This window comes from Pinus tabuliformis, chromosome 2_2, assembly GCF_031772625.1.
Source record: "Pinus tabuliformis cultivar Carrire ecotype Pingquan chromosome 2_2, CPIR1, whole genome shotgun sequence".
Lineage (NCBI taxonomy): Eukaryota > Viridiplantae > Streptophyta > Pinopsida > Pinales > Pinaceae > Pinus > Pinus tabuliformis.
The window spans coordinates 502,999,091-503,012,971 of NC_142300.1; positions in this window are offsets into that span (position 1 = coordinate 502,999,091).

A 13,881-nucleotide genomic window follows, 5' to 3' on the forward strand; every position below is an offset into this window, starting at 1 on the left:
TACTGTATGGAAATAATGAGTGTTTAAAGTTTGAACACACACTTTGCAAAATTAATATTTGTTGGATTACTTCAATTAGGAATACAACTACCACAAGTTGAAAATCATTGTTGAACTTTAAATTTCATGGTTTAACCCTTATTCTTGGATTAGAAAATGAATTTTATGAATGTACATTGAATAGGCACCTAAAATAGGGTTTTGTTATATTTCCTTGCGAGCAACTTAACCTCCCAAAATGGTACCCGGATATTTGTCTATACATGGGAAAATACCACATTTTTTGATTTAGATGTCAAAGATTAAGGCTTAAACTTGACTCCAACCTTGGCATAGGAGTCCCTATACTGAAATATTTCTTCCATTCCTACTCCTAAAACAAATGAAGATTATCATCACGTGGTCGGTACTAGAGAAAGACCATGCAAATGGGTTGTTGGTGGATAATTCTTCTGAGCTTCACATGGAAAATCACTGGTTAGGCTTGAAACTTTTTGTTTTACAAAGAATCCTTTCAACCTTACCAATAATAATGCTAAGGTTAAGTGAAAGGCAAAAACCTGTAAGGATTCCAAGAAGCCCAAGGGTCAATATCTCCAGGCAAAAAGATCACCTAATTGTTAAGTTCTCTCTTTATGGCTGGTGGTGCCAAGAAGGAAAATTGTTCATCACCTCCTTTTGTAAGCGACTCCAATTCATATGATTCTTTTGCAATAAAACCCTCCTTTTTTTATTCATATTATTCTTCAGTCCAATCCAAGCCATGTTTGAGTAAAACATCAAAAGGGTCAAAAGTCTGTCACATTCTACAAAACAAGTGCAAATGTGGATTGGGACTTTCACCCATATGGGGAGAAGTGTCTCCATAGAATGGAAGGGTTTGATAAGAGGGAGAAGATGTAATTAAGCCATTACTCATGTGTCATAATTATTGTGAAGGAAAATTTTAAAATATGCAAGAATACACAAGAAATGACAAAAAATGCATGACATGGGCTATGTTGTTAGGAGATAATAGTGGTATCAAGAATGAAAGATCAATATGATGTATTCACTAGATAGTTAAGTTCCCAAGGCTGTGATGGCACAATGAATCATGAGACAACAAAAAACTAGACAAAACAGTGAAACCGTGAGGTAACATGGTTGATTTTCATTATGCATTAATAATCCCTATGACAAAATCATCTTATCAGTGCTCTAGGATTAATAATCAAGTGAAAGAGAGTCTTTTTATAGCTTATCTCTTGGTTAAGGGTTCTCGGTTGTTCATGTAATGGTGGAAAAGAAATACACTATTGAGATAAAGGGTAGAGGGTGGGAGGCTACGCAATTAGTTAAGTTTGGAACTCAACCTAGATATATATGGATTTGCAACGTGTCACCAACTCTTGCAATGGTATAATTAATATGAAACAATTTATAAGGAATAATAAGAGGAGAGATTAGAAAGATGACTATGCTTTCTAAAAATGTATGTGAATTCTGCCAAAATATCTACCTCAGATTCACAATCAAGTGAAAGTTGCAATAATTTGTTTAATCACTTTCTGATACAAGTACTAGTGCTACTACTAGCATTGAGAGAAGTTCGATTGACAAGCTATCCAAAATAGATGATGTGAAGTAGGATATGGAAAACCATAAAATTAAAACATGTTTCCAAATAAGACCATATCTAGATGCCAGAGAATAAAATTTGAGTTTCCATGTAAGGAAGAGGAAAATTCATTAAGTCATTAACAAGGAACCCAGCAGTGGATGCAAAAGTATTTCTTTGTGGGAGCCCAGGCTATCAAAATATGACAATATTGTATCTTTAGAGGACTCATATGAAAAGTTTTATGATGTGGAGTGATCCGATCTAGGATGCATCCATAAAATATAGCATAGTGTTTGGTTCTGCTGCAGATTCTTCTCAGAGATCATATGCAATGTTTTGTGTTTGGAAAGAAGAATTAGAGAGCCTTGTTTGTGGAGGTGTCCCCATGGCTCTTAGGAAAGAGCCCTGACAAGATTTTGTTGGAACTCGAACACAAAGGATAGAGATATGTTATATGAAGTTACTTATTCTAGGAGGTGATCAAGGGTTTCAGAGAACAAAAGCTGGTGGTATTCTAAGTAGTACCACCATGAATGTTGTTTTTGAAACATGTGTTGCTAAGAAATGGAAAAGGTAGATTGAGAAGGATTTGCCTTGAACCTTTCCAGGTCATTTGGCACTAGAAAAAGATGGTAAAAATGTTTTGATATGTCTGTTGACGGAATATGCAAGCCATAATCTACCAATAAGATGGTGGAAGCTCAGGTGGACCAACTTACTATTTTCAAAGGAATAACAAATGAATATGTGACAAAAGTTGTAAGAATAAATATATGTTTATGTTTTGGGATATATATCAAGAGGACCCAAGAAAGGTTTCTACAATTGAAGTTGACTTGAGCTATATTATATTTGATGGAGAAATAAGATTCTCGTTTAAAGATGTGTGGTTGGAAATTATTTTCATGGATATTATAAAGTTACATGATGGAATTCTATGGCATTTTCTAATAAGGAAAAAATATTTAAATCTAAACCATAAATTTGACAGTGGCATATAGTATGATGAAGATGATTGCGAGTTTGTTTTTTCACAGTGTATGAGAACCTTAATGATTTTAATATTTATTTAAATGTCTCAGTACTAAATGGTTTCTCATATTCTCAAAAGAGAAATGGTTTTGTGATTTACCATAATCTATTGTGACGATGAGTTGATGAGGCAAGTTATTAATCCCAAAGCACTAATAAGAGGATTTTTCCATATGGAATATTAATGCATCATGAAAATCAATTGTGTGACCTCATGGTTTCAGTGTTTTGTCTAGTTTGTTGTTGTCTCATGATTCATTGTGCCATCAAGGCCTTGGAAACTTGACTATCTCGTAAATACATCATTATTTATCTTTCATTCTTGATACCACTATCATTCCTTAGCAACACATCCTATGTCATGCATTTTTTGTCATTTTATGCATCTTTTTTCATTTTTTGTCATAAGAAATAGCCATGGCCCCCTATTCAAACCCAATATCTCTGCATAATTTCTTCAATCAAATGAATTCCTTCGTTGTTTAAGAAAATTCAATGTTCTCTACCTCAATACTTGATTGGTCAACGACTCATTTCCTCTTTGTCCAACTCAAAACTCCTTAAAAACAAGATAAATAGATAAGCACATATAGAATTTCCATTGTGCATATCATCTACCCAGTCAGCATAAAAGAACCCATGCAATTGAAGGTTTTTACCTCCATCTTCCTCATAAAAAATAACATAGTCATTAGTGCCCCATATGTACCTATATATCCCCTTAACGCCTATCCAGTGATATGTTTGAGGGCAAGAGATTTTCTAAGCTGATGGACATGAGGCCATGTGGATTCCCTTTTCCTTTACCTCAAAAGATGCTAGTTTTAATTCTGGCAATTTTTTTTTTGCTTACACAGTAGCTATTTTCTACAACATGGAATGGTTCTAGAGTTCCCGAGTTGGTCATCTGAGGAGAGATAAGAAAGATGAAAATTCTTTCTAGAAACTTATGTGAATTCTATCCAAATATCAACCTCAGATTCACTATCAAGTGAAAGTTGCAATCATTTGTTTAATCATTTCATGATACAAGTACTAATGCTACTACTAGCATCGACATAAGTTCTCCTGACAAGATACCCAAAATACATGATAGGAAGTAGGATATGGAAAACCATAAAACTACAAAATGGTAAAAAATAAGACCATCTCTAGATTTCATAGAATAGAATCTGAGTTTCCATGTTAGGAAGAGGAAAATTTCTTAAGTCATTAACAATGAACCCAGTAGTGGAAGCAAACGTCTTTCTCTGTTGGAGCCCAGCGTATTAGAAGATGGTAATATTGTCTCTTTAGAGGATTCATAAGAAGTGTTCTATTATATACAGTGGTCCAATCTAGGCTTCATCCACAAATGACAACATAGTGGGTGATTTTGCTGCAAATTCTACTGAGGGATCATATGAAGAATCATGTGTTTGGAAAGAAGAATTAGACAACCTTATTTGTGGAGGTGTCTCCATGGATCTTAGAAAAGAGCCTTGGCAAAATTTTGTTGGAAATCGAACAAAAAGGATCGAGAAATGTTATAAAAAATTACTTATTCTAGGACTTCATCAAGGGTTTGAGAGAACAAAAGTTGGTGGTATTCTAATGAGTACCACCATGAATGCTATTTTTGAAACATGTGTTGCTAAGAAATAGAAAAGCTAGATTGAGAAGGATTTTCCTCGAACCTTTCTAGGTCATTTGACACTGGAATAAGATGGTCAAAATTCTTTGACATGATTATTGAGTGAATATGTAGGCCATAATATACCCATAATATGGTGCAAGCTAAGGTGGAACAACTTGTTATTTTCAAAGGAATAAGAGATGAAGATGTGACAAAATTTGTGAGAAGAAATATATGTTTACATTGAAGGATAAATATCAAGGGGACCCAACAGAGGTTTCTACAATTGAAGTTGACTTGAACAATATTATATTGTATGGAGAAATAGGATTCTTGATTAATGATGTGAGGTTGGAAATGGTTTTCATGGATATCATAAAGTTACATGATGGAACTCTGTCATTTTCTAATAAGACAAAAATATTGAAATCTGAACATAGATAACAACCACAAACCAAAGAGGGCCCACAAGGCATGACACGAAAACCACTTAGTGATGTTAATGATAGAGTGAAGGAGGATTCTATAACATTGGGGACCTGCACTCCAAAGGAATGGAATGCCAACATGGGAATGTGCCACTTTGGTAATGAGACTTGAAATTATTACAAACCCCATATATATATATATATATATATATTCATTATTATTATCTTTTCGAAGGAAATTCTCATGGGAAAGGCAAGGGCTTCTTCACCAAATTTGTGGATCATATCCCTTGTAAATATGTTGACATAGACTTGTTTCTTTAACCTAGGGGCATTTGGTTTGGAGCTTCAAAAGTAGATGAGGAACTATTGGAATAGCCCATTTACGAATTTTGATCATTTTCAAGGGAGTGGAGGCATAGTTCTTTCTCTTTCTTTGTCTCTGTAGAATCATGTGATTGCTTATGGTTTGGATTTGGTAGTTATGTGTGTTTAGGTCATGATCTTGATTTAGGACCTCATGATACATTTTTTTGTTTTGTATGCCCCTATCCTTAGCTTTGAGCAAGAATAGTTGTGGAATTGAATGGCCTCTTCTTTATTGACAACTTAATTCATCTTTAGAGGGGACCTAACCTTGTTTGAGTGTGTAGGAGACAAGTGTGGAGGTGGGGTTTTATATATGGACTTTAAATATTGTACATATATAGTAGTGGTATCCCTATGTCTATATTTTCTCTTTTTTCTTTGAAAAATAGTGTGAGTGTTGCCCAAGATGCTTATTGCATGACAATCCTTTCCAAGGTCACTATTGGGGACAATGATATGTTGGTTCAGGAGATTATGAGATATGATTTATGTGCTTCCTTTAATGCAAAACCACCAATCCAAAACATCTAAAACTACCAATCCCAGTGAACATCCAAAATCACCAATCCCAACGTCCCCGTTATTCTCTCTGGTTTGAGATATGACACTGATCTGAGTTTCTTGAGGTCAAATCCAGTATGCGTGATGCCCTTCAAGAACAAGATAGTTCCCATTTACACTTTACACTTTTCGTTCGATTGATTTTCTGGGACATTGTCAGTCTTCTTTGATTTTACTATATACACAAGATAGCTTGGGTTATTCTTATAGAAACATGTAAAAATTGGTGAATTAGTGGCAATAATTTGGAAGCAGAGACGTCTACACCGATCTGAGGATGCTAGTTGCTTGGATGAAAATTGGGGTGAAAATGAATCATAGAGAGACACAGATATACGTGTTTCACCCAGTTTGGGCTACGTCCACCCCGAACAGCCAGTCCTTCCTTTCTATTATCCAGCAAAATGAAGAGACACAACCTACAGCAAATCTGCTGTAATATCCTCTGTTTTCTCTCACAATCTCACCTCTCTGTTTCTCGCTGACAGAATACACATCTATATCTCAGCCTCAAATACAATGCCCTCATACAAAGAGAGGGGGTTGCCTTCTAGGGCAAAAAAAACCCTAAACTAAACGTAAGTTCTACCATTAGATCATCTGCCTAATGAACGACCTAGATTGACTAGAAATTACTATACTTTTACAAGGCAATTTTACATTTGTTTTTAGCTTCATGGGCGCTGCCCCCGAGCCCCCGCCGGGGACCGCTGGCCCCCAAACCCCCCAGCTGGGGGGGATCGGCCCCCCCGAACCCCCGCGGGGGGACAAGTCCCCCCCGCACCCCCCCACGTGGAGGGGTGTACAAAATTCCTGGGGTATACATCCGGCTGAAACAAAGACCTCTGAACAATCATGCTCCACACACAACAATCTCCCACTTGGAGAATGATTGTAGAAACTCCACCGCTGCTTCATTTGCTGGACAATGACTCCTCTTTGGACCTGGTTGTTTCTCATCTTCATTGTCATCCTTGAAGACCAATTCAAACTGAGCATATTCTCAATTTCTCCCTGGTTACAACTTTTGTTAGCATATCTGCAGGATTCTGGCTAGTGTGTATCTTTTCCAGCTTCAACTCTCCATCTTCCAACACTGATCATATGAAATGGTACTTGAGTTGTATGTGTTTAGTCCTGGAATGAAATGTTGAGTTCTTTACAAGATGAATGGCACTTTGGCTATCACTGTATAACGTGCCCTTATCATGCTCCTTACCCAATTCACCCATAAACCTTTGTAACCAAATCATTGCTTTACTAGCCTCTATAGCAGCAACATACTCTGCTTCTGTTGTTGAAAGTGCAACAACACTTTGGATTTTTGAAACCCAACTGACAGCTGTTCCTCCAATAGTAAATACATATCCTGTAGTGCTCCTCCTGTTATCTCTATCACCTACCATATCTGCATCAACATATCCCTGTAGAGAAATGTTTGAACCACCAAAGCATAATGCTTGATTTGTGGTACCTTTCAAATATCTGAGAATCCATTTCACTGCCATCCAATGTTCCTTTCCTGGATTGTTCATGTACCTGCTTACAACTCCCACTGCATGTGCAATATCAGGCCTTGTGCAGACCATTGCATACATTAAGCTTCCAACTGTTGATGCATATGGAACTTTAGACATATAATCCATGTCTTCTTGGGTCTTTGTGCACATTTCCTTGCTAAGTTTGAAATGGCTAGCAAAAGGTTTACTAACTGGTTTTGCATTTTGCATATTAAATCTTTTCAACACCTTTTGTATGTACTCATTCTAAGACAATGTTAATTTGCGATTTTTCCTGTCTCTATTTATTCTCATACCAAGGATTTGTTTTGTAGCTCCCAAATCCTTCATTGCAAATGAATTTGCCAATTTTCTTTTGAGTACATTTATTTCCTGCATGTTAGATCCTACAACAAGCATGTCATCCACATACAATAACAATATAATATAGTTGCCATCATTTTTCTTTTTCAGATAAACACAATGATCAGAGTGACATCTAGTATAACCTTGTTCAGACATAAACTTGTCAAATTTTAGATTCCACTGCCTTGGAGCCTGTTTTATGCCATACAAGCTCTTCTTCAACCTGCACACTAGTTTCTCCTTCCCTTTCACCTCATATCCTTGTGGCTGCTGCATATATATCTCTTCCTCCAAATCGCCATGGAGAAAGGTTGTCTTTACATCTAACTGCTCAAGATGCAAATCTTCAGCTGCTACAAGACTTAAAATAGTTCTGATTGAAGTCATTTTAACAATAGGAGAAAATATTTCATCAAAATCAATACCTTTCTTCTGTGCAAACCCCTTCACCACAAGTCTAGCTTTGTACCTCTGTTTTCCTCCATCTTCTTCCTTCAGCCTGTAAACCCATTTATTCTTCAATGTAGTTTTTCCTGCAGGCAACTTGACTAAATCCCAAGTCTGGTTATGCATTAAGGAGTCCATCTCTTCTTCCATGGCTACCTCCCACTTCTTCCTGCTTTCAACCTGCATTGCTTCTTCATAACATTCGGGTTCACCAGAATCAGTCAACAATAAATAATATAATGAAGGAGAGTATCGTTCAAGGGGTCTACTTATCTTGGTAGATCTTCTAACACCACTTTTAGGTGTTTTGGGTGCCTGTTGCTGTTGTGGTGGTTGTTGTTGTTGATTATTATTATTTTTAGGCACCTTTACCTTTTCAGTGATGTCATCAAGAACTGCGTATTCCTTATTTTCGTTTTATTTCTTCTTTTCCTACAATTGATTCTTATACAAGACCTTTTCATTGAATATTACATCTCTGCTCCTAATGATTTTGTGATTTACATAATCATATAAGCGATAACCAATATCATTAACACCATATCCAATAAAGGTACATTTCTTTGACTTTGCCTCAAGCTTTGTTCTATTTTCTTTATCAATATGGACAAAGGCCTCACAACCAAAAGGCTTTAAAAAAGAGTAGTTTACCTTTTTACCTATCCATGCTTCCTCTAAAACACCACCATCCAAGGAACTTGAAGGACCTCTGTTTATTAGATAAATAGTAGTATCTACAGCATCTGCCCAAAACTGTAAAGGCAATCCTGCATGCAATCTCATGCACCTTGCATGCTCCACGATTGTTTTGTTCATCCTTTCTGACACACCATTTTCTTGTGGTGTTCTCGGAACTGTCTTCTCTCTGTGAATTCCATGTTCTGAACAGTACCTATCAAACTCTTTGCTGCAATATTCACCTCCATTGTCTGATCTAAGACACTTCAATTTCTTTCCTGTCTCAATCTCAACCAAAGCTTTCCATTTCTTGAAAGTATCAAATACATCAGATTTATTATTAATACAATAAATCGAAGTTTTTCTAGTTGCATCATCAATAAAGGTAACATAATAACGAGAGCCACCGAGAGATGATACCTGAGCAGGTCCCCATACGTCTGTATGCACAAGCTCTAATTTTTCGTTCTTCTTTTCTTTCCCAACTTTGATAAATCTGACTCTCTTCTGTTTTCCATAAATGCAGTTCTCACAGAAGTCCAAACCAATATTCTTAAAACCCGGCACCAAATTCTTTGAGTGAAGAATCTTCATCCCCTTTTCACTCATGTGTCCGAGCCTATGATGACATAATGCTGCATCTGCTCCTTTGGAAGTTAAAGCATTAATAGAGTTAGAAATACCATTGCATAAATACAATGTACCAACCTTTTCGCCTTTTGCTATTACCAGGGCTCCTTTGGTGACCTTCCAAGCTTTATCTGTGAAAGTTGTCACACAACCTTCACCACCTAACTGCCCTGTTGAAATCAGATTTTTATTTAGATCTGGAACATGCCTTACCTCCTTTAATAGCCATTGGTTTCCATTCTGCTGTTTTACAAGAACCTTACCCATTCCAACGATTTTACAGGGTTTATCATCACCCAGACGAACTCGTCCAAAATCTCCTTGAACATAGTCATGAAAGTATTTCTTATCAGGTGTGGCATGGAATGAAGCCCCTGAATCTACCACCCAGGAATCAGTAATATTTTCGAAAGAAAGAATCAAAGCATCTTGTAACACCTCACCTGTCACATTTGCTTCGTGATTGTTTTCTTGCTATGCATCTCCTTCTTTTCCCTTCCAAGATCTACAGTCTTTCTTTAGGTGTCCTTTCTTTCCACATTTCCAGCACACTATCCCTGATCTAGACTTGGATCTGCCTTTCCTTGATTTACTGCGATATCCTGAGCTCTTTCCTCTTTCCATTTTTCTTCCTCTAGACTCTGCACTCAAAGCATTTCCCGATGTCTCACCGGAGCTTTTCCGTTGCATTTCCTCGCTAAGGATAGCACCGACAACATCATCAAACTTTAAAGTACTAGATCCAGAAATGGAGTTACTAATGGCCATTACCAAACCATTCCAACTTTCTGGTAATGAGCACAAGAATAAAAGAGCTCTAACTTCATCATCAAAGTTTACCCCTACAGAACTTAACTGACTTGTAACTGTATTAAAATCATTTAAATGGTTTGCAACAGATCCACCTTCCGACATATTCATATTAAATAACCGTTTCATAAGAAATACCTTGTTTGAGGCTGAGGGTTTTTCATATAGTTTCGACAACGTTTGCATCAAACCCTCTATCATGGTTTCCTTCGAAATGTTGAAGGTGACTGATGCAGCAAGGCACAATCGTATTGTTCCGAGTGCCTTTCTATCGAGAAGGTTCCATTCTTCGTCTTTCATACCCGTTGGCATCTTTGTTTTTCCACCCAATGGTAGGTATAGATCTTTCTGATACAGATAATCTTCCATCTGCATCTTCCACAGCGAGAAGTTTTGGTCGTTAAATTTCTCGACCCTAAACTTACCATCTTCCGCCATTGCTCCCACTCGAACTAGGAACCCTTCTTTCCTACGAGTTTATCAGCCAAATAGACCTTCGGCTCTAATACCAGTTGTTAAGAAATTTACTGCATAACATAAATAAATACTGAGAGGAATAAATATAAAAATAGCCAGCAACAACCATAAACACATAAACACAAATGTTTATCCAGGAAAACCCCAAATCCGAGGAAAAACCCAACCTGATAAGATCTTATTAGCATTGGCCAAAACCATGGCCAATCCGACCAAGTGAGCCTTCACTGCTCACCTCCAGGTCTTGCATTACAATGAAGTCCTTCCAGCCTTTTATAAGCTCCATTACATATAATACCACGAGCAGAATACTATGGGTGCACAATACCATGTGCCCAAAAACCATCATTGTTTAACCTGGTCAACTTTGACTCTATCCTGAGTCAAGTTTACCTAACACTTTACACTTTTCGTTCGATTGATTTTCTGGGACATTGTCAGTCTTCTTTGATTTTACTATATACACAAGATAGCTTGGGTTATTCTTAAAGAAACATGTAAAAATTGGTGAATTAGTGGCAATAAATTGGAAGCAGAGACGTCTACACTGATCTGAGGATGCTAGTTGCTTGGATGAAAATTGGGGTGAAAATGAATGATAGAATTTTCCCTTTGAATGTTGTGGATTGGCCTGGTATTTGTATAGTCCCTTCAAGCCCTTGCTACCACCACATGTATGCCCATGCCCAAAAGATTTCAATGTGCATATTTTTTTCACTAAACTATGATTATTTTTAAAACATTATACTAGAGATCATGAGTTCGAAACATTTAAATCTATAATGTACTAAATTGCACATTATTCAAAATTCTTTATAGCGATCTATGTTCAATCTTCGAAGTTCAATCTGTTATAGTTATCTTTACTTTGAAAACTTTAATTGATATGATCTTTACATTAATACAACTTGTTTCATGTTATTATGGAAAAAAATATTATGAAAAATGGAAACGAGGGTTTTCTCAAATATGTTTTTTAAATTATTTCACCTTAAATCTTTGGCAAGTATTGGAGTTTGCTAAGATCTTCGAGGGTTGAAAAATTAAAAGATCTCATTTTTTAGGAAGATTTTGAAAATCACACGGAAAATAACTTATATGTTTCTATTTGAGTTGGAGATACAAATTATTTGAAATATTGGCCTACGTGGCATTACGCTGCTTTGCTTGTGAATTTCGGATGCCTAGATGGGTAGGACCTACATTTTCTTCAAGGTATGTAGTGAGACTAACGAGATTTGACCATTCACTTTCTCCGTTGAGTGATTGGGATGGTGGTTTGCATCATTTTACAAATTGTGTTATGAATCATACAAGATGTCTCCAATCCAAACCTTACTTTGGACCTTACATCTTCCCTTCAAATTGGATCAACAGGAGCTTGAACATATTTTGATTATGGTGGCATTATGCAAACCTCATATTAGTATTTACAATTACTTTCCAGTTCAATTTTGAGAACCATTTACGGGATAATGTCACATCTTTGGCTTGCCAATATGTGTGTGGTGTTGTAGCATCTGTGCAGACAGTTACCATGGCCCTATCCCCTTCTCGATTGGGTTCTCATCTTGGGTCGAGGCTACCTCCTGGCACCCCATAAGCACATACACTTACACATTTGGTTTGTCGTAGTTATAGGTAAAGTAAAATCCTGACATGTAAGATGAATTTTCTTTGATAGTTATCGATATTTTTCATTGGCAAGATATCATTTTTCCAGATTCCATTTCGGGGTAGATCTTCTTAAACATAATTCTGAGGTCAATGAATCTCTAATGAAAAATGTTTGGCACCTCCGTGATGCCATCATGTGTTTCTCATTGAAATTAAAAGTGTTTGAATGGTTTCTTCATTTCAAACCGCTAATAAAATTTTCAGAACTATTTTTCAATTCCAGCCAATTATTCAATCATTTTGAATCAATCCATGTCCCTTTATTTCCACCATTGAGCACCTCAATGAATGAAGAGGTTGTTTTCCTTATGTCTGTGTGATTTACTTTACATTTGTGCATATTCACTGAATATCTAATGTCACTACAAACCCTTTCCAAATTAATGTACAACCGTAGAAAGATATAGTACTCTTTTGATGTATTCATTTTTTACCCACATTACATTTTGATGCAAATTTTATTGATAGAGACCACCACAACTGATAGGGACATATTGTCTTTTCTGGCCATTGTATCAATCAGGACTTCTGGGTGTTGCAAAAAATATCAGTCTTCAAAATTTAAATTTATAGTGCCTTTCATACTCTAGCATTTTTTTTTTCTTAGCGTGGTTGTGTACATTGGCTACTTCTCTTCTTGTCTCTTTAAAAGGGTGAAATTTTGTACAAGGTAGAAAAATATTTTTTTGATGAAATCTAATGAAGCATAACTAAAATTTGGTGACATGTAGCTTCATATATGCATAGTTTGGAGAGACACATATAAAAACATATCAAAAATCAAACTTAAACTACTTCTAATTGTATAGAAAAGCAGAATCAAATAGAGCTTTTGGTTCCCTTTCCTTTAGTGCCTAACTTCACTTTATATCTCTTGAATTCATCCCCAAGATCATTGATCTTTTCATTATAATGCACCTTGTGAGCCATGTTAGTGTGCACCTTAAATTCTATCATCGAATTCCATAATACACCTCGAGATTCCCCTTCAGAATTACATTCAACATGTGAAACTCATCAAGTTCATATATATCAATAACTACCAATTGGATTTTCCCTAGAATAGATATTTCTTGTTCAAGTTGGGTAATAACTGAAATTAAAGCTCCATAGAATCGCCATTTCAAACATTCATAAGATATACTAATTGCATAGTTTTACCTTCAGATATGCATAGTTTGGAGAGTCTAGATTTGGTACTTTGAGTTTATAGGATTAATCAATTTTTATCTAATTTTGAAATATCAAAAAGTGTTTCTTAAAAGTCCATATAATGAGTGATACAAGACACCCAAAAGAAATGTTAATGGGTGTCAATAATTTAGAAAGCATGATTATGGACAATACCTTGACGGGCTTGTAACTTCAACCCTTTTTCTAACAAATTGCTTTTTTATACCATTATGAGTGCATAATAGATTTATGTATCAAAGTAGTTGCTTGGGGTTTAATCCCCCAATGTGATCATATTACATCCTAGAGAATCATTAGATCTATCCATTGTTTCTTGAGATCTAAAAGAAATTACTGTTTTTGTTTCTCTTTTCATAGCATGCGTAGGGAAACTGATTCCAAACAAAGTGCTAGAAATTGCTATAATAATGGTCTCATATGTTTCATGTAAAGGTCAAAATAAAATAGTTTTAAAGTTGCTTTCCATTTCCAGCTTCCATATTGTTGAGGTTGATT